The sequence below is a fragment of the Amblyomma maculatum genome, chromosome 3 (assembly GCF_055883805.1).
Source record: "Amblyomma maculatum isolate TAMU_Amacu chromosome 3, ASM5588380v1, whole genome shotgun sequence".
Taxonomy (NCBI): Eukaryota; Metazoa; Arthropoda; class Arachnida; order Ixodida; family Ixodidae; genus Amblyomma; species Amblyomma maculatum.
The window spans coordinates 1,472,609-1,491,091 of NC_139346.1; the positions used below are offsets into that span (position 1 = coordinate 1,472,609).

General features: G+C 47.2%; 1 protein-coding gene and 1 pseudogene across 4 annotated transcripts in view; both read right to left on the reverse strand.

Moving 5' to 3' along the window:
- The window catches only part of LOC146194092 (tRNA pseudouridine synthase-like 1), a 168,484-nt gene that overhangs the window by 82,121 nt on the left and 67,880 nt on the right, over positions 1–18,483 (reverse strand). The window lies entirely within an intron of this gene.
- LOC146194093 (uncharacterized) lies at positions 1,234–2,462 on the reverse strand (annotated as a pseudogene).

Below are 18,483 nucleotides of genomic sequence, written 5' to 3' on the forward strand. Positions count from 1 at the left end.
GGCTTTTCTTGATGTCAATATGTAATAGCAGATTTAGAACACCTTGCTCATCAATTTGTGAGTCAGTAATAGGAGGCCTTTCAGTTTCAGCATTAAAAGGAGGCAGTACACCATTATCACGTATGTAAACAGATGAAAAATATAAATTAAAATCTTCGGCACGTTTATGGGCGTTCTCCTCGGTCTCAGCATGGTGCAGAACCTTTGACGGATTTATATAGCGCCAAAATTTACCAGGTGACTCGCGAAGAAATTTCGTGAGCGTCACATTATAGAATCTGTCTTTTGATTCCTTAAGAAGTCTCTTTAAATCCTGGCTCATGCGGCGAATACAAAGTTTATTTTCGGGGTTTGGGTTGTGTGAGAAAGCCTTACGTTTACGTTTAATTCTTCGTTTGAGATGAAGAATGTCTCTCCAGGGACTCGTTTTATTGGTGCTCTTAAATTTCTTAGGAACAAACTGATTAAGGAACCGCTCTGCTAATTCCGAAAAGAATTCCAATAGTTGGTCAGTACTAGCATCAGAGTCATACAGCTGCACAAAATCTTCATATGAATAATCGAGGCAGTCAATCACAGCAGCATCATCAGCGTCATGAAAATTAAAGAAATGTTTTTTCGACAAAGTACCTGTGGAATCTGGTGATGCCTTTAAGGATAACAAAACCATCCTATGATCGGACAAGCCATCCAAGATCTCACATTCACAGAGAGAGGTTTGTATACGTTCAGAAACAAAAATCAAATCCAGTATAGATGATGTTGTAGCACATATCCTTGTGTAATCAGATACAACTTGAACTAAATTATGACAAAAAGCCAGATCAAGTAACTGCTCACAACTAAGCACTTCTCGTGTTCCAGGTAATTTCGAACACCAGTCAATGCCGGGTAGGTTGAAATCTCCCAATAATAGCATCCTACTATCGTGAGGCAGGTAGGAGTCCATAAATGTTCGCAGATTTACCAAAACATCTACCGGAGCATTTGGGGCCCTGTAAACACCCCCGATGAAGACTGTTTGTTTATCTAGTTTTATTTTGACCCATAGTGCTTCTACGCCATTTACATCTGGAAGTACAGAAAATGCTATGTTGTCCTTGATAATTAATGCAACTCCCCCACCTCTGTCTTCTCGGTCCTTTCTCACTATTTTATAGCTAGGAGGAGTAACTTCAATGTCGAGTATATCCCTATGCAGCCATATTTCGGTGACTACTACTATGTCTGGTTCATATTCTATGATTATGCTTTCCAATTCGACAATTTTATTTAATATGCTTCTGGCATTAACATTTATGACTTTGAACGGTTTTGTTCCTGTGTTCCTGCGTCAATCGCTACTCCCAGAAGAGGTATGACATTTGTACCTTTGTTTCGTAGTTTCGTCCCAGGCGTAAAGGATTTTGTTCACCTTCATCTTATCGAATACCATCTTAACCTTGGCCCCATTTTTTCTTTCGTCTACAGTGGAATTCCAGAGGTTCTTCCGTATATCATGCACTCTTTTAGAATAGTCCTCTGAAATGCTTATTTGCCCTCCTTTAAGCTTTTAGCAATTATTCATAATCTTAGTTTTTTTCCCTAAAATCACCAATCCTAAGGATAACCGGGCGATGCTTTCCCGGAGACAACTTACCAAGACGGTGTATTTTCTAAATGGTACTTAGCTTCTCTCCGAGTTTTACCTCATAAACTTCGTCGTTTACTTTTTTCAGCAATGTTTCTTCGTTTTCATTTTCTTCTTCCAGTATACCTCTTACAATCAGGTTGTTCCGCCGGGACTGATTTTCCAAGCCATCAAGTTGTTTAGCTAGTGCAGCGATTTCTGCCTGGCAATCACTCACAGTAGTCTCAATATTAGATAGCCTTATTTGGGATTCCTCTAGGACCACGAGCTTCGCTTCGATGGAATCGAGTCTTGTTTGCATTTTCACTATACCTGCCTCAGACGATGTTTGCTTTTCTTGAATAACTGTGGCCAATATTTCTTTTTGAGTTTTGAGAATTTCATTTAGGATAGCTTCTGAAACAGGCCCAGGGTTTTCCTCTACATCCCCTGAAAGCTTCAGCAGCATGCATACCAATGAAAGACAGTCGTTGACACAATCAAACAGTACTTGTGGACACGGCAGCACAACTAGACAGAGGTGATCGCTACGAAAACCGTATCTTTTTGCACTAACCTGCACAAACAAAGGTGCTTGAGGTGACATCATCACAGCAGTGCTGCCGTGTCCACTGGTGAACGTTGGTCGGGGCAGCAGATTTATAGCCGGCAGGCTCCGTGACATATGTTGGTGGAGTGACGTCACTGTGCTCATCGAAGGTGCGCAGAGGACGTTTTCCACGAGGCGATGATCGTCCATACTTGGTGCACGGCGAGAGGCATCGGCAACAAATCCAGGAAGCCGCCACAGCGTTTCGTTGATCGCAGCTGGGGAATAAGATTGCTGCTGTCCGACTGCCTTTATAACTGTCGGTGTGTCAGAGACTAGGATCAGGAGCGATGCGCAAACCTGCACAAACAAAGGTGCTTGAGGTGACATCATCACGGCAGTGCTGCAGTGTCCACTGGTGAACGTTGGTCGGGGCAGCTGATTTATAGCCGGCAGGCTCCGTGACGTATATATGTTGGTGGTGTGACGTCACTGTGCTCATCGAAGGTGCGCAGAGGACGTTTTCCACGGGGCGACGATCGTCCATACTTGGTGCACGGCGAGAGGCATCGGCGATAAATCCAGGAAGCCGCCACAGCGTTTCGTTGATCGCAGCTGGGGAATAAGATTGCTGCTGTCCGACGGCCTTTATAACTGTCGGTGTGTCGGAGACTAGGATCAGGAGCGATGCGCAAACCTGCACAAACAAAGGTGCTTGAGGTGACATCATCACGGCAGTGCTGCAGTGTCCACTGGTGAACGTTGGTCGGGGCAGCTGATTTATAGCCGGCAGGCTCCGTGACGTATGTTGGTGGTGTGACGTCACTGTGCTCATCGAAGGTGCGCAGAGGACGTTTTCCACGGGGCGACGATCGTCCATACTTGGTGCACGGCGAGAGGCATCGGCGATAAATCCAGGAAGCCGCCACAGCGTTTCGTTGATCGCAGCTGGGGAATAAGATTGCTGCTGTCCGACGGCCTTTATAACTGTCGGTGTGTCGGAGACTAGGATCAGGAGCGATGCGCAAACCTGCACAAACAAAGGTGCTTGAGGTGACATCATCACGGCAGTGCTGCCGTGTCCACTCAATCCACTCAATCGCCGTTGACCGTCCGGCCACTAACTTGCCGCTCCGAGTTTCATTGTATTCAGCCCTTGAGATGGTGAAGGCGGCCTGGGAGGAGGTGACGACCGCTTGCGTGCGAAACTGTTTCCGCAAGGCCGGCTTCGTCGACGCAGTACCGGACGTCGGGCTTGATGCCTCCGAAGATGATGATTCCGGCGGCGATTTGTGGCAGCGCGTCGTCGACTCCGACATGGGAGGCCCTGGCATTGGTTGGCAGGATTTTATTTCTGCGGATGAAGGCGCGGATATTGCGGAACCGTGCACGAACGAAGGCATCGTTTCTGAAGTGTGGGCCGAGAGCGACGCGGAAGAATCAGATGAAGATGAAACGTCTGAGCCAGCATCCGTAAGCACATCTGTAGCAATGGGCTATATAGAGGGCCTCAGACAACTTGTCTATGCCAAGGGACTTGGCGAAGAGCACGCTAGTGCTTTAAATAAACTGGAGACCGCCCTCATCGCAACTGCCCTGCAGAAACAGACGAGCATCACACTTTTTTGCTAAGAAATAAATTTCGTGTTTTGACCGCCAACTTTTCTTTTTTCTCTTTTTTAGTTTGTGGTCCAGTTACTACGAACTTCGGGATATAATGAACGGACGCCGCGTGACGCTCAGGTTCGTTATAAGTGCAGATGACTGCGTCCTCTACTCTAACATTTGTACTCGTCATGATCAAGAAGTGCTCAATAACCTCTTTTCATCGTTTTCAGACTGGAGTAACACATGGCAGATGAACGTCAATTTCAATAAAACTGTTGCAATGTCCTTTACTATCAAGAAGCAGCCTCTCAAATTCATGTATAGCAGTCAGGGGTACAATTAACCCACGTTAACGAATTCAAATACCTAGGCATTACTTTTACGATTAACCTCAGCTGGCATAATCATATCGATCGTATCTGCTCCAAGGCGCTGCGAAGACTTGGATGCCTGAAACGCACTCTAAAACACGCCACTAAACAATGCAAGCTGACCGCTTATAAAACACTTATCAGACCCATTCTTGAGTATGCATCCCCAGTGTGGTCGCCTCATTTTATAAACGACATCACTAAAATAGAATCTGTTCAAAGAGAGGCCATCAGATTCATTTACAGCCGCTACGACAGCATGTTTTCACCATCATCTCAAGCGCGGAGCCACTGTCGTTCTGTCGCATGTGTGACCGCCTAATCATGCTGCATAAAATTATACGCGGATCACCTAACATTGAAACGCCTATCACATTGATCGCACCCACAGCACGGGTTACCTGATGGGCTCAACCCACTGAACATAGTTCCTTTCACTCCATTTTTAGATTGCTTTAAGTTTTCTTTTTTTCCACAGACGACTGAATTGTGGAATAACTTAGATGGTTCTCTGCGTTTACTGCCAACTAACCAATTTCAGAAAGAACTGCCTAATCATGTTACCTGATATTGTATTGAAATGCTGTATACCCCACTCCTGCTACGTCTCTAACAAGAGAGGCAGCAGTATTTGTAACTAATAAAAATAAATAATAAATAATAAAAACGGCAAACTGACATCTCTAGGCTTCAAGAAAACGCCTCAATTGCCCGTGATTGGTCTGGACCGTGATGACATCATTCGCGGGATCTCCGGGCGAGGGTGCATGCTGCTGTGTCCATGTTGCTTCGGGTGCAACCTGATTTAGAAAGACTTGGACACTGAAAAACGGCGTAAGGAACGACGCTGTCAAAAGTCGCCACATTTGCGTGTGCACAGCCGAGTGAGAAGAGGGGTTCTAAAAACATCACTTTTCAAACACAAAAAATGGGCAGGCTAAACTGAAGTCCTTCATCGACACTCCCGCAGACTGAAAACGCTGGAGGGTGTCTTAGGCCAGGCTAGTGTAATCTGTTTGCCTCACATATAGAGCATGCAAATATTGTTTCGGGACAGAAATTATTCCAGGGGCTGTTGATACTTTATTTGAATGTGGGCGGATACATATAGTGAATGAAAGGCTCTTGCCTCGCTATGAATAATGTTCTTTGGCACCCAACCCCTTCCGTGGGTGCCACACTGTCTGAAATGGTTGGCGATGATAACTGGTAACAACTTTACTCTTGAGGGGAAAATTAACTGAAAACTTTATACAGGAATGTACATATTTCATCATCATCGTCAGCCTGATTATACCCACTGCAGGGCGAAGGCCTCTCCCATATTTCTCCACTTAACCCGGTTCTGTGCAAGCTGCATCCACTTGACCCCTGCGAACTTCTTAATCTCATTCGCCCACCTAACTTTCTGCCGCCCCCTGCTACGCTTTCCTTCCCTTGGAATCCAGTTTGTTACCTTCAGCGATCATCGGTTATCCTCTCTTCGCACTACAAGTCCTGCCCATGTCTATTTCTTCTTAATTTCTACTAGAATGTCGGTAACTTGAGTTATTTCTCTGACCCACTCTGCACGCTTCCTATCTCTTAATGTTACCCCTACCATTTTTTGTTCCATAGCCCTCTGGGTTGTCCTCAACTTAAGTAGAACTCTCTTGGTTAGCCTCCACGTTTCAGCCCCATAGGTGAGTACAGGCAAGATGCAACTGTTGTATGCTTTCCTCTTGAGCGATACCGGTAAGCTGCTAGTCCTAATCTGCGAGTGCTTGCCAAATGCCCTCCATCCCAATCTTATTCTTCTTGTTATTTCCTTTTCATGGTCCGGATCTGCGGTTACTACCTGTCCTAGGTAGACATATTCATCCACTACTTCCAGTATTTCGCTACCTAATGCAAACTGCTGTTGAACATTACCTTAGTCTTCGGCATATTGATTTTCAAGCCTACCTTTCTACTTTTCCTGTCTAGGTCATCAATCATTATTTGCAGTTCATCCCCCGAGTTGCTTAGCAAGGCAATGTCATCAGCAAATCGCAGATTACTGAGGTATTCTCCATCTAACCTTATCCCTAACTGCTGCCATTCCAAGTTTCTGAATACTCCCTCTAAACAAGCCGTGAATAGTACTGGAGAGATTGTGTCTCCTTGCCTAAAACCTTTCTTTATGGGAATTTTGTTACTTTCTTTATACAGAACTATGGTTGCTGTGCAGCCACTATAAATATCTTCCAGCACTTTCACGTACGGCTCGTCTACCCCCTGATTTCGCAATGCCTGCATCACCGCCGAGGTTTCAACTGAGTCAAATGCTTTTTCGTAATCAATGAATACTATGTATAAGGGCTGGTTATATTCCGAGCATTTTTCTATCACCGGATTGATGGTATGGATATGGATATATGTACATATTTACAACAGGTGAAACAACAAGCATGATAACATGGAACTCGCTAAACTCTTCGACATAGCCAAAAAGGAAAGGGATCAAAATTTAGCTCAGAACAAATTCTCCAGGCCGTGGGCCCGGTTTTACCACCTTTGGAACCTAGCGCACATTTTTCATCACCCAAACACAACAATCTCACACATGATTGGTTCACAAACACCTTGGCATGTTTTTCCATTTCCACAAGGTTCATCTCCCTCTCCCTAAAACAAACAATGCAAAAGGGACCACAAATTCGTTTCACAACAAACAGAATTTAGAGAATGAAACTTGAAATGATTGGCTCACTAGGTCACATGCCACGCCCCATGCTTTCGCAGTGTTACACGAACTCTCTTTCTCCTAGGAAAGAAAAAGAAAACAAAGTAAAACGCATCATAATGGAGTCCCACGTGTGCGACCGTTGCACAATGCTTGTGCCCTTGGTGGATCCTTTTACAGGACAATATCGGCGTCCGAGTCGGCACCATTGCAGACACCATCAGAAGAGCTGAACCGCACCGTCTTGCTCCGCATCTTATCCGTCACTGTTACACACCCTCCCAGACATCCGTTAAACGCAGCCGTCTCTCACCATTGTTGGCATCCAGGGTTGAAATCGTCACCAAGACCCACTCAGCACGCCTGTACAGACTAATTGTCACTTTTATGGGCTCCCATCAAGGACGAGGGCCTTACATCCTTAAGCCTGGCAGAGTTTGTTCTCTGAACGATACGCCTCCCTTCCAAACAAGACGCTTGTTTCAAAGCTGCGTTGCCTCCAGGCGATGGGTGCAGTCGGCGTACCATGGGGTCATTGGTGTATGCAGCTTATAATATTCTTTTACAAAAGAAGAAGAGCCTTCCGTGCGAAGCAGCGACGTGAACAAACTCCGTCGTGTCTTCGAGCGTGAGCGCAAAGACTACTTTTCCTCTCTGCATACCTTTCCGTTATGGGCCCCCATGTAGCGGCCTCTCTGTTCATTTCTTCCCAACTTCTGCCCGAGGGAAGTGGGAGACAGCGCAGCTGGATGTTGAACTAGTGACCCAAACAGAGCGAACGGTCCTAATGGCACCTAGCATATTCACCGATCCCTTACGCGCCCCTTCCCAAAACTCTACAAGGGGCCCAAATGGTACCTTTAAAGTAACAAACAATAAGGTGTCAGTATCAGCCACTAAACCTTGCACCCTGAGTGCGATCCAGTAGTGGAAACTTCTAGCGAGTGAGCATTCATTACAACACTACGCACACATAAACCAGCATACATGACATGGAAACACATGATACATGATCACTGCAACTTTGTATGTATGCAGACAGCACACCCGCACAATCAGACGTGCATAGCATGCAGGAGTGCTTGTTGCTAACCAAGCTAACTCTCATAATGGAAGAATAATATGCTTCTAATTGTATGCCTAAATAATACAGCACCCATCGATTTCGGCCTCATCGGCAATCTCTAGACGAAGCTCAAAACAAGACCGATGATCGCTAAAGCCGATGTTATAGTGAAGACTTGTCACAGAAAAAAGAATATGCAAATAAAGTATTTGAGCTGAAAAGAAAAAAGAACTCACTGACCACCGTCCTCTGCATGCAAGAGTGCAGCTGACACCGCGAATAGCAGACGACATAGGGATGATACCTCGTAGTGATGTCAGCGACCAATGGCTGCCAGACCATAAAGCTTAATTCGATATTAATAATAAAAATTGATTTAAAAATCATATGCTGCTCCAAGTGAGCTCAAATTTCGAGGATATATAATTTAACGTGTGGAGTGAAATGCAGTAATCAGACATTTGAAGCCGTAACCTTTATATGAAAGTGCTAACATGGGAAGCTTCGAGGAACACAGAGGAAGAGGAACTCTGCTGAAACGAAAATAAATTTGAAAACTCAACTCGCATTACTGCGAACTGTTTGTGCTTGGTGCAACTGGCTGTGTTCATAAAGTCAGATTTATGTTATATCATATCGTTATAAAACAAATTAGGGGGACACTCCGTCGTTAAGGGTATGACGCGATTGCGTCTCTCTTTCTCTCTTCACACAAACACATTCACGATGTTTTCTTTCTTCATGTTTTATATCTTTAGCTCTTTTATGTATTTTATATTTGTCATCTTTTTCCTTATTTTTTCTTTTATTAGATGTTTTATATTTTTATACACAAATACTCATGCGCCAGCAACAATCGGCTTTCCATTCTGAGCAATTTGACACCTTTGAACACATTATTCATTTATTTCGATTAATCAATTACACATTCTAAATTTTTTTCATTAGCATCACCAAGCACTGGTTTTTCATTCTGAGCATTTTGATCCCTTTAAACCCTTAACTTCCAATTTTTCCATTCTTTCGTTTCTTTACTTTATCAATTAATCAATTAATTACAGATTTTATTAACCCGTCATCGCCTACCGCACACCTATCAATCTTCAATCACAGGATGCACAAATTACCAAGCACATTTTTTTTTTACGCAGCCCCCGATTTTTCCAAGACCCGTGGCAGCTACTGCTTCAACGGCATGGGCAGGAAAGTGCTAAGCGCCGTTGCAACTTACGTCAAATTACGCACGATTCTTCATCACAAAAAAAATGCATCCTTGCTCATTTGACCAACAAAGTATCTACCAGTGGGATGAGCGACGGTGATGTGCAAACCAAGCAAACAAACTTGCGATCGTCTCTTATAGTCGTTTCAGTAAACAGCAAAGGCACAAGAAAAAAAAAATTTCCCTTTATAAAACTCTGGATACTGTACCTGGATAAGGATGAAGCTACACGGATTGACGAGGGGCCCGTGCACGACTCGTAGAGCAATTTGTAACTGCGCTTGGCAGTGCGGCCAGTGGGCCCCGCTAAGCCTCGGCTGTCAAAATATGTTTCTATGTGTCGCTAGCAGAAACCGCCAGGGACAGAAGAAAGCTCCAAGCCCAGCACACTAGGTTACAACGTGAAAAGCGTAGAGAGAACAGCAGGCGTTGATGGACGGACACGAAGCGAACAGATACAGCGATCAAAATATGGCGCGGGATCAGTGTGCCATGCCGCTCATGGTTGCCAGACTTACTTTTGTAAACCCTCTATTTACGACTATCAGGTGGCAATGGCAATTTCGGACAGTGCTCTGGTCACACGTGTGATTCCTTAGTAGGTTCCGCAGCAACCTGGAGATGTAGACAGTGGCCATTCACAGCAAAGCAGGATTTTATAGAGCAATTTTGAGAAGAGTTTTTGCCTCCTGACTACGTCATCTACATGAAAGACGAGCTTTGCGCTATAACGCAAGGCGAAAACGAGGGTTTGCTCGAGTTTTTGCGCAATTTTCAAGAGCTGCATGAGTGGGCAGATCCTGGAGCTCCGGAACCAGAGAAGGTGGCTCATGCCATACATCGGTGCCATCTAAGGTACCAGCCATACCTCCGGCGCCGCCAGTTCATGGACTTTAATGTCATGGCTAGGGAAGCATCTCCCATCGAGGCATCTTTCCTGGCGGAGCTCCACTACAAGCCACCTCGCCCAGCGGAGACCTGCCTCGAGCCGTCCAGTGCGTGGCTTGGATCATCGGTAGCACGCAGCAGGGTGATGCCCAATTGCCGTACGGGGGCAGGCAACTTCAATGAGGCCACAGTCCATAGTGCACCTCCTCCAGTGCCGAGCCGACTGCACGGCGTGGTGGGCCAGACCGCGCCCCCTCCTGCTGACGGAGTTGTGGGCGCAAGTTGTCGTCTGCCCCTCCTGCTGACGGAGTGATGAGTGCAAATCATCATCTGCCCCCTCGCATTGACGGAGTTATGGGTGCAAGTTGTCATCCGCCCCCGTTGACGGAGTTGTGGCAGGCCGCGGAAAGTCAGCGGCACTTCCGTCCCGTCTAATTCTCCCAAGCGGGGGCGAAAGGAGGAAAGAAAAAGCTAGGAGGAGGACTTCTCCCTCGCGCCTAAATTTTCCCCTCGCACTGACAGCGCCGCCGACACCACTGCGTGGCTTGCTTCGTCCTCGCGTGAACTGCTGCAACCGTTACGACTCCGCTCGATTTGAGTTAGAATCGTCGTCTGCGTAGCCTAGCGCTGTGAATTCTCTGCGTGTTGGCTTATCGGCCGAAGTCGCGATTTTTCGTCGCGGTTCTTTTACTCTGTGCATCTCATTCCTGCTGGCTCTTCGCCCTTCGTGAGACGAGAGACTTGTCTGCGTGCACTTGCAGTTCCGTGGACCCATCTCGTCTGCTGATTGTGCTGGCCATTACAGTCGGCGATATCCGCAGTGTTTCGTGTTGTTGAACTTGTTACGCTCATGTACTGTGGAGAGACGGAAGTGTGTTTCGAAGAAGATGGTTGTTCCAGGAAGGGTAGTGTAAATTTTTAATCATGCATTTTGGTTATGTATAGCACAGTGACATATGTGATTACTTGCATCAAATACCAACCACTAGGTAACTAGGATGCAGGTATTTGCTCATGTTTCTACATTGCTTTGATGGTATGGAATGCGTAGAATGAATATGTGCATCATTTATTTAATTTCATATCAACTGTACACATGCTGACAGAAGCAGTGCCGGCAAACTGGGTTCTTTTGTAGCGATAAAGCAAGCATGCAAGATTGCAATGTGAGCGTAGAACACCAAACACTACTGTAAACTGTTGGCTATGTAAAGTGCATGTGTGTGAGGGATACCTCGTCGCATCTTTTCATTTTCTATTTCATGTGCAGTTAATAAAAAAGAGAAACGATATCTGCTGTTCTCTGTGATATTTATTGCTGCGGTTGGGTACGCTTGCTCGCGAGCGCCTGCGTCCTCGAGAGCGCTATGCTTGTGGTTTTTCTTTCCACCGCACTGTTCCTGCCGCGAGCCGGTCGCGCCGCGGCAGAACGATGATGCGGTAGAAAATCCACAGGCAGAACGTTCTCCCGGGCGCGAGCGCGCGACCCGCGCTGCTTGAAGCAACCTACCGACACCCCCTTCAGCGCACCGTTTTTTTGGACCAGTCCGCTATACGGCCTCCCCCATCAAGTCCATTTTTTACGCGCACCCTCCCGCTATAATCCTATAATGGGGAGTTCGGCGCTAGCGTCTGTAATTCGTGGCCGCTGGGAGGTATAGGGAGTTTCACACCCCTGGTTGTGGGTGCAAGTCGTCATTTGCCCCCCCCCCCCCCCCCCCCCCCCTTGACAGAGTTCTGGGTGCTAGTCGTTGTCTGCCCCCTCCCGTTGAAGTCGTCGTCCACCCCCTCCCATTGACGAAGCTGTGGGTGCAAGTCGTCGTCTGCCCCCTCCCCTTGACAGAGTTGTGGGTGCAAGTCGTCGTCTGGCCCCTCCCGTTGACGAAGTTGTGGGAGCAAGTCGTCGTCTGGCCCCTTCCGTTGATGAAGTTGTGGGAGCAAGTCGTCGTCTGCCCTCCCGTTGACGAAGTTGTGGGTGCAAGTCATCGTCCGCCTCTTCCCCTTGACAGAGTTGTGGGTGCAAGTCGTTGTCTGCCCCCTCCCGTTGACGAAGTTGTGGGAGCAAGTCGTCGTCTGGCCCCTCCTGTTCACGAAGTTGTGGGAGCAAGTCGTCGTCTGGCCCCTTCCGTTGATGAAGTTGTGGGAGCAAGTCATCGTCTGCCCTCCCGTTGACGAAGTTGTGGGTGCAAGTCATCGTCCGCCTCTTCCCCTTGACAGAGTTGTGGGTGCAAGTCGTCGTCTGCCCCCTCCCATTGACGGAGTTGTGGGTGCAAGCCATCGTCTGCCCTGTCCCGTTGACGGAGTTTGGGGTGCAACGTATTGCGGTGCAAATGTACAGCACAAGTCTCCGCCACGCATCCTCAACTGCAGAACTACTTGGGTTATAACCACACCACGAAGCAGGGTATTTTGGTCGTCGCAACATTCTGCCGACACACAATACAACTGCGAACGACTGCCCGTGAAGCAGAGACGAGAACCGCTCACCCAGCCCAGATCAATGTGGGAGCCACCGGCATTACCCACAAAGCTCCAGGAACAACGGTGAGCGCTGTTCCGTCAACCTCTCGTTGTAATGAGACACACCTTGACAATGTACCGCTGGTTGCAGTGAGTGTGGCCGGAATAGAAGTGCCTGCACTTGACACAGGCTCTACAGTTCTAGTTTTCAGCGATCGAGTCAAAAATGCCTGTGATGCGAAATGCCTGCAGTTACGGAGGGTAAGCACCAACCTGTGTATGGCGTCTGCTTACGTAGTGCCTACAACCTTGACAGCCCGTTTAACAATCACTGTCAATGGGCGAAAGATTAGACAGCGCTTCCTACATCTTCCCCGCCTTTTCTGTCCAGTGATATTGGGCCATAACTTCATAGCCAAGGCAGGAATCGCGATAGACCTTTTAAACCAAACTTACCAGTACGGCATGAATACTGCGGCATTTAAGTTCACAGCACAACCGGGTGCTTTGTAGTCACAGTTGTTGGCCACAAACAGCCATTCCGACACCACCACTGGAAGTGGTATTTTTACTATCTTGAAGTCTTTCAGGGGGTCACCAGCGGAAAGATGAAAAATCGAGAGGACACTGAAGCCCTTTGCTACAATGTTCACAGAGGCTCCTGGGAATGCCGACGTTCTGACTCACAGGATCGACACTGGCGGTGCCCGTCCGATCCGGTTCAACCCAAGGCTCTTGAGCGTCCAGAAGCGAGCACTGTTGGATGGTGTCCTCAACGATATGCTGGCCACTGGTGCGGTGAGACCCTCAAAAAGCCCTTGGGCATTCCCTGCTGTTCTCGCGCCTAAGAAACATAGCACAGCACAGTTGTGCATCGATTATCGGCGGCTGAACGCTGCAACAGTTCGAGACTCCTACCCCTTTCCATCAGTCGACTCGGTTAAGTATTCACTTGGATCAGCAAAGTTTTTCACTACTCTTGACTGCAGCAGAGGCTTTCTGCAGATCCCGATTGACCGTAGTGACATTGAGAAAACTGCCTCTACTTGCCATTGAGGATTGTTCGACTTTGTACGACTACCCTTCTCTTTGTGTAATTCACCTGCTAGTTTTCAGCCAGTAATGGATATTGTGCTCGGAGACGCTAAGTTTAACTACGCTATGGCCTACATTGCTTTCCGTGTGCAGGAGATAGTTTTCGCTACAAGGACCACAGTAAACCGGTCGACTGGTTTTGCATTGGCAGCTATACTTCTTGGTCGTGAGCTTCGATTTCCTATTGAATATGCCCTTGCCCATGACTCTGAACTAAAGTTTCTCAGTTATTCCAGATTCAGTCAGGACCTCTGCAGTCGTCTCGCTGGAACACTAAAGGAGGCAAGGGAAAACTTGGACCTCGCCCACCTGGAGCACTGTGGCTAATACAAGGGCAGGCGTCCTTTGCAGTTCGAGGTTGGAGATATAGTGCTCCACCGCTCGCACCCATTAGGTGATGCTGCAAAAGGGTTTGCCGCCTCTCTTGCTCCTCAGTAGATTGGCCCCTTCATGGTAATAAAGCATCTTTTGCGGCTCGCTTACAAGCTTCGTCATGTGCAGGGCGGTCGGGAGACCGGACCAGTCAACATCGCCGATCTCAGAAAGTACAAGCGGGCGGAAAGTACGTAGAGTCTACCAGATGTGAGCCACCCGCCGATATCTCCAACCCAGCAGATGCCTTCAAGTGGGCACCTCGTCGGCATTGTTTTTGTACTACTAACTGTTCATTGTTTGACACCTCGGGAGGTGTCCCGTCTTGAGGGGGGGTTTTAAAACGCATGCGCATTTTCCTATTTGTATTGTGTTTGCGCGGGCAGCACGAGTGCGCATGAGCGAGCAGCCAGTCTTAGGGGCAGGATGTAGCGGCGAAAAGATAAGCGCATCAGAAGCAAGGTGCGGGGTCTTTTGGTCCGCGGGGAGGCCAGCGCGGGGTGGCCAGCCAGCATCATGGGTCAGCGGGGTGTGCATGGACGACAAAAAGAAGACCGGCAACATGAAGATGAAAGGAGTGCCTGCAGAAATGGCCTAGGCATATTCGCGTGAGTTACTGCCACGCGAACAGCAAAACAGCAATGTCTCTTGAGCCGCAGCTAGTGTATTGGTTCTATCGTTCGCCCCATTTGCGCCGCAGTGTGTTTTGTTTGCCGCAGGGAAGCCCTGACGCTCATCCTGTTTTATCCTTGGTAGTGTATTGTGCACATCGACAGCATGTCTCCAGCGCAGTGGCGTTTCATTTGTTTGCTGTTCCTTTTATTGAATGCTTTTGCATTTATCCGGAAATAAACAGGTGTTTTTAAAAGAGACGAATTAATTGTCACTCGTCGGGCGAGACGCTGGGAAGCACCCTTCGCAGCGGGGAGGTGGCGCTCACATCTACCACGGGAAAGATTCTGGAGTGCACTGCCTTGGAGAAGAGTTTTTGGGTGGCAAAGCTCACAAAGTTCCTTTCCGCCTAACAGTCTGGCTTCCTGCACCACTGATGCGCAGCAGACCACATCATGGACATTGTGGCGTCCTTGGAGGAGGCCAAGACCCACAAGCACGTTGTCTGCCTCGCGCTTCTAGACATCCGTGGAGCATTTGACAAAATACTTCACGCAACCATCCTGAAGGCTGTTGACACCTTGGGCCTCTCTGCAAACCTCCAGTGTTACATTCAGGGCTTTCTGGATAGCAGGCAGTCCCTGGTCCGCATTGGCAGCGCCACCAGCACATCCAAGCACCTCATTCGAGGTGTTCCCTTAGGGCAGCACTCTGAGCCCCATGCTGTTCAACCTGGTTCTGGCACAACTCCCTAGCTGTCTTCCTGATAACCTCAGGCACCCCATCCACACTGCCATCTACTCGAACATCGTCAACTGGTGCAGCAGGCCAAGGCGACAGGGTTCCCAGGTCATCAGGACCATTCAGTGGAGCATGAACAGGGTTAGAGCCCTTGCACATCTACTCCGATTGCTTTTCTCTCCTTCAGGCTATCCATTCTCTTTCCACCCAAGATTTCCGCATCTGCAACATAAAATGCACTCTTGCCACTATTTCTCTTCACCGTCCTGTGTTTTTATACCATGTCCCTGCCTACTGTGGTGTCTGGGGCAACGAGCTAGCAAACAGGGCCGCTCTCTCGCATCGACGCATGGCATCCTATGGCTGTCCTGGCTGTCGCCCTTGTCTGTGCATACGCGTATGCGCACAACTGTTCTAAGGCTCTGGGCATCCATCTGGGCCACAGATCACTCAGACACCCTTTTGTCTATTTTTGTCCCCTCCATTCTTCTTCTACCCTCTCTTTCCCTCCATACCGTTCTCTTGTTCCTCTCCTAATGGGCCACAGCCACTTTCCTTATTACTTCGATCGCTTTGCACTTCTCTCTTTGGCTTCCTGTCCATGCGATGAAGCTAAGGGTGACATTATTCATTACTTATGCGCCAGTCCACTCACCATGGATATTGCAAAGCTGCTGCCCCGAACTTTGTTTTCCCTAAGACTTCCCTTCTTTATTATCCTCCGCTCGTTCTCGTAAGCTGCTCATACACATTGCCGTTCGTATTTCTTCTTTGCTTCCACTTATTCATAACGTTCATTTGCACCCCGATGGTTCGTAGCCCTACCGGTCATTACAGTCTTTAACATGTCTTGTGTGGTCGAGGGCACCCTATGGCCGATTTTGATGTGCAACGGCTTTGACCCTACCATGTGGACATGTTGCTTTCCTGTTTGCTTGCCCCGAGTCTCCTCGTTTATTTTTATCTGTATTAATAGATATATTTGTTCTGTAATGACTGTTTTCTTTAATTTTTTTCACTGGTTGTGAATCAGTTTCCTTTTTCCTGCCTGTTTCTCTCTCCTCCTCGTTTTCTTTTCTCTCTTCCACGCCTCTTTTTTTTTTGTTCTCAGAACCTGCTTTCTTGAGCCCACTGATAAAGTGTACTAGAAATGGGCAGTGGGCTTACTCCCCAGCTGAACTCGCGCTAGCGATGGAGCCATAATTGTCAACGAATTTTGTTTCTCCGAGTGTCCGCGTCATGGTGCTGATGCCAAGTTCCCTGTAGCGCTTGGCCATGCCGACCGTGTTGAAAACGTCCTATGCTCGCGTTTTGTCTGTGAAATTTTGTTTTTCAGCAGAATGAAGAAAAGGCGCGTGCAGCGAATGTGACGACGATTTCACGTAAATTTGTTTAGCATGCCTCAGTGTCGACAAAACCATTGCTGCTAATCAGGGAAGCGGGCGGGTTGCGTTCCCGTTGAGGGTGCCCCAAATATATTATTTGCAGTCCTGAGAAATGGAGAGTTTCGGAAAGAATGGAAGAATATGTACCGCTGTCCTAGTTGCTAGAAATCAGCTCAGATAATAATATACAAGCTGACGTTACCCTGACCCTCCCAGCCTTCATGCAATCAGCTTGGCAGCAAAGACACGTCTTTGTTAGCACAAGCATTTGTGTCAGACCATAGCATGTCGTTAGCAATATTGGTTACTATTCCATATTGCAGGGTATGCTGGGCGCCGATATATGATGAAAATAGGACGCAAAAGTTGTATGGCACTTCTCAGAATGCCACCTCCAGGTGATAACTTCCAACTCGTTTGGTTAACACATTTTCCTGAGAAGGGAGTGGGGAGATGGCTGTACCCATCGAATCTTCATTCTCTTGGCTATAAAACCTGTTCACTAAATGCTTGAGTTGCCATTAACTGCTAACTGCCAACGTCCAGTATGTGCTGACAGTTGTGAAAGCAAGATTGGGGCAAGAGTTGTCTGCTTAGATCACTCGTACGCGTACCTACTTTTATGCCTCGATAAATAGCTTTTATGTAGTTACTCGGCTGTGCTTTTATGTTAAAGGGATAAACTCCAAGAAGATGGGCAAGGGAGATCTACAAGCAAATCACCTTAAGCTAACCCATTGCTCACGATGGGAATGAATAAGTGCTTGTGTGCATATAGTTAAAATAATAATTTCGAGGTCTGGCAATGAATTACTTTTGCTAGGCCCCTCATTTCACAGTGCATATATTGATCAGCTAAACGAATGCTAGTAGGACGTAAAATAGAAGCATACACATTCAGGTTGACGCATATTTAAATTTTGTTATCTAAAAGAACATTCAAGGAATATTGCACGAGCTTTCATGTTCTTTGTGTCTGTTTTTGATTCCAGCAAGATAGTTGTGCGCAGTGCCTGTGGCGATGTTCTAAAATAATGCATAAAGTCACCAGTTGGTAAATTCGTGTCATGGACTCGGTGCCTTGATGCACGGATTAAGTTGTGACCGTGGTGTTCTTGCTCCTGTTCGGTTGGGTGTTGTTCGGAAGCAGATGGTCTAAGCGACCCCGACACCAGATCAGGGGGTTACTTCGGTCAAATGTGGTCGAGTCAACCAAGTAACCATGGATTTAACCTAATTGGGTATGAGAACACTGACGGAGCAATAACGGTTTTCAATTAAACTGACTTAATCAGAATCCAAAGTACCCGCATCGTTTCAGTCATCATTATAGAAATCATTGGAGCAAAATACAGCAAAACACAAACGATCCTCTCAAATGACCGCAAACTAAAGGACACTGACTTTAGCATTGGTGAGGATTTCTCCTGCCAAATGTTAGAAAACAACTTGCCTCCTTTGACAATCCAATTTTCCTTGCACTACAAAACCCTCCATGTAGGCCCCAAACGCTGTTTTTTCGACAAGACTGCGCAGACAGTAAAAGAAATCTAGCTATCACGACATAAACAGTCAAAACAGCCATGTCCCCGAACATGTCATTGTGCTAATCTCGTTTTCAGCAACCTTTACTAACATACGCAGTTTCATTCCAAAGTGGGAGCACGTGTAAAACATGGTGCTATCATCAAATAGTAACTTGCTGGTTTTAACGGAAACGTGGCTGACAGATGACATTGGTGATGATGAAGTGCTTGCTGATCTGCCGCATTTCACTCTCTTCCGTTCAGACCGCAAACA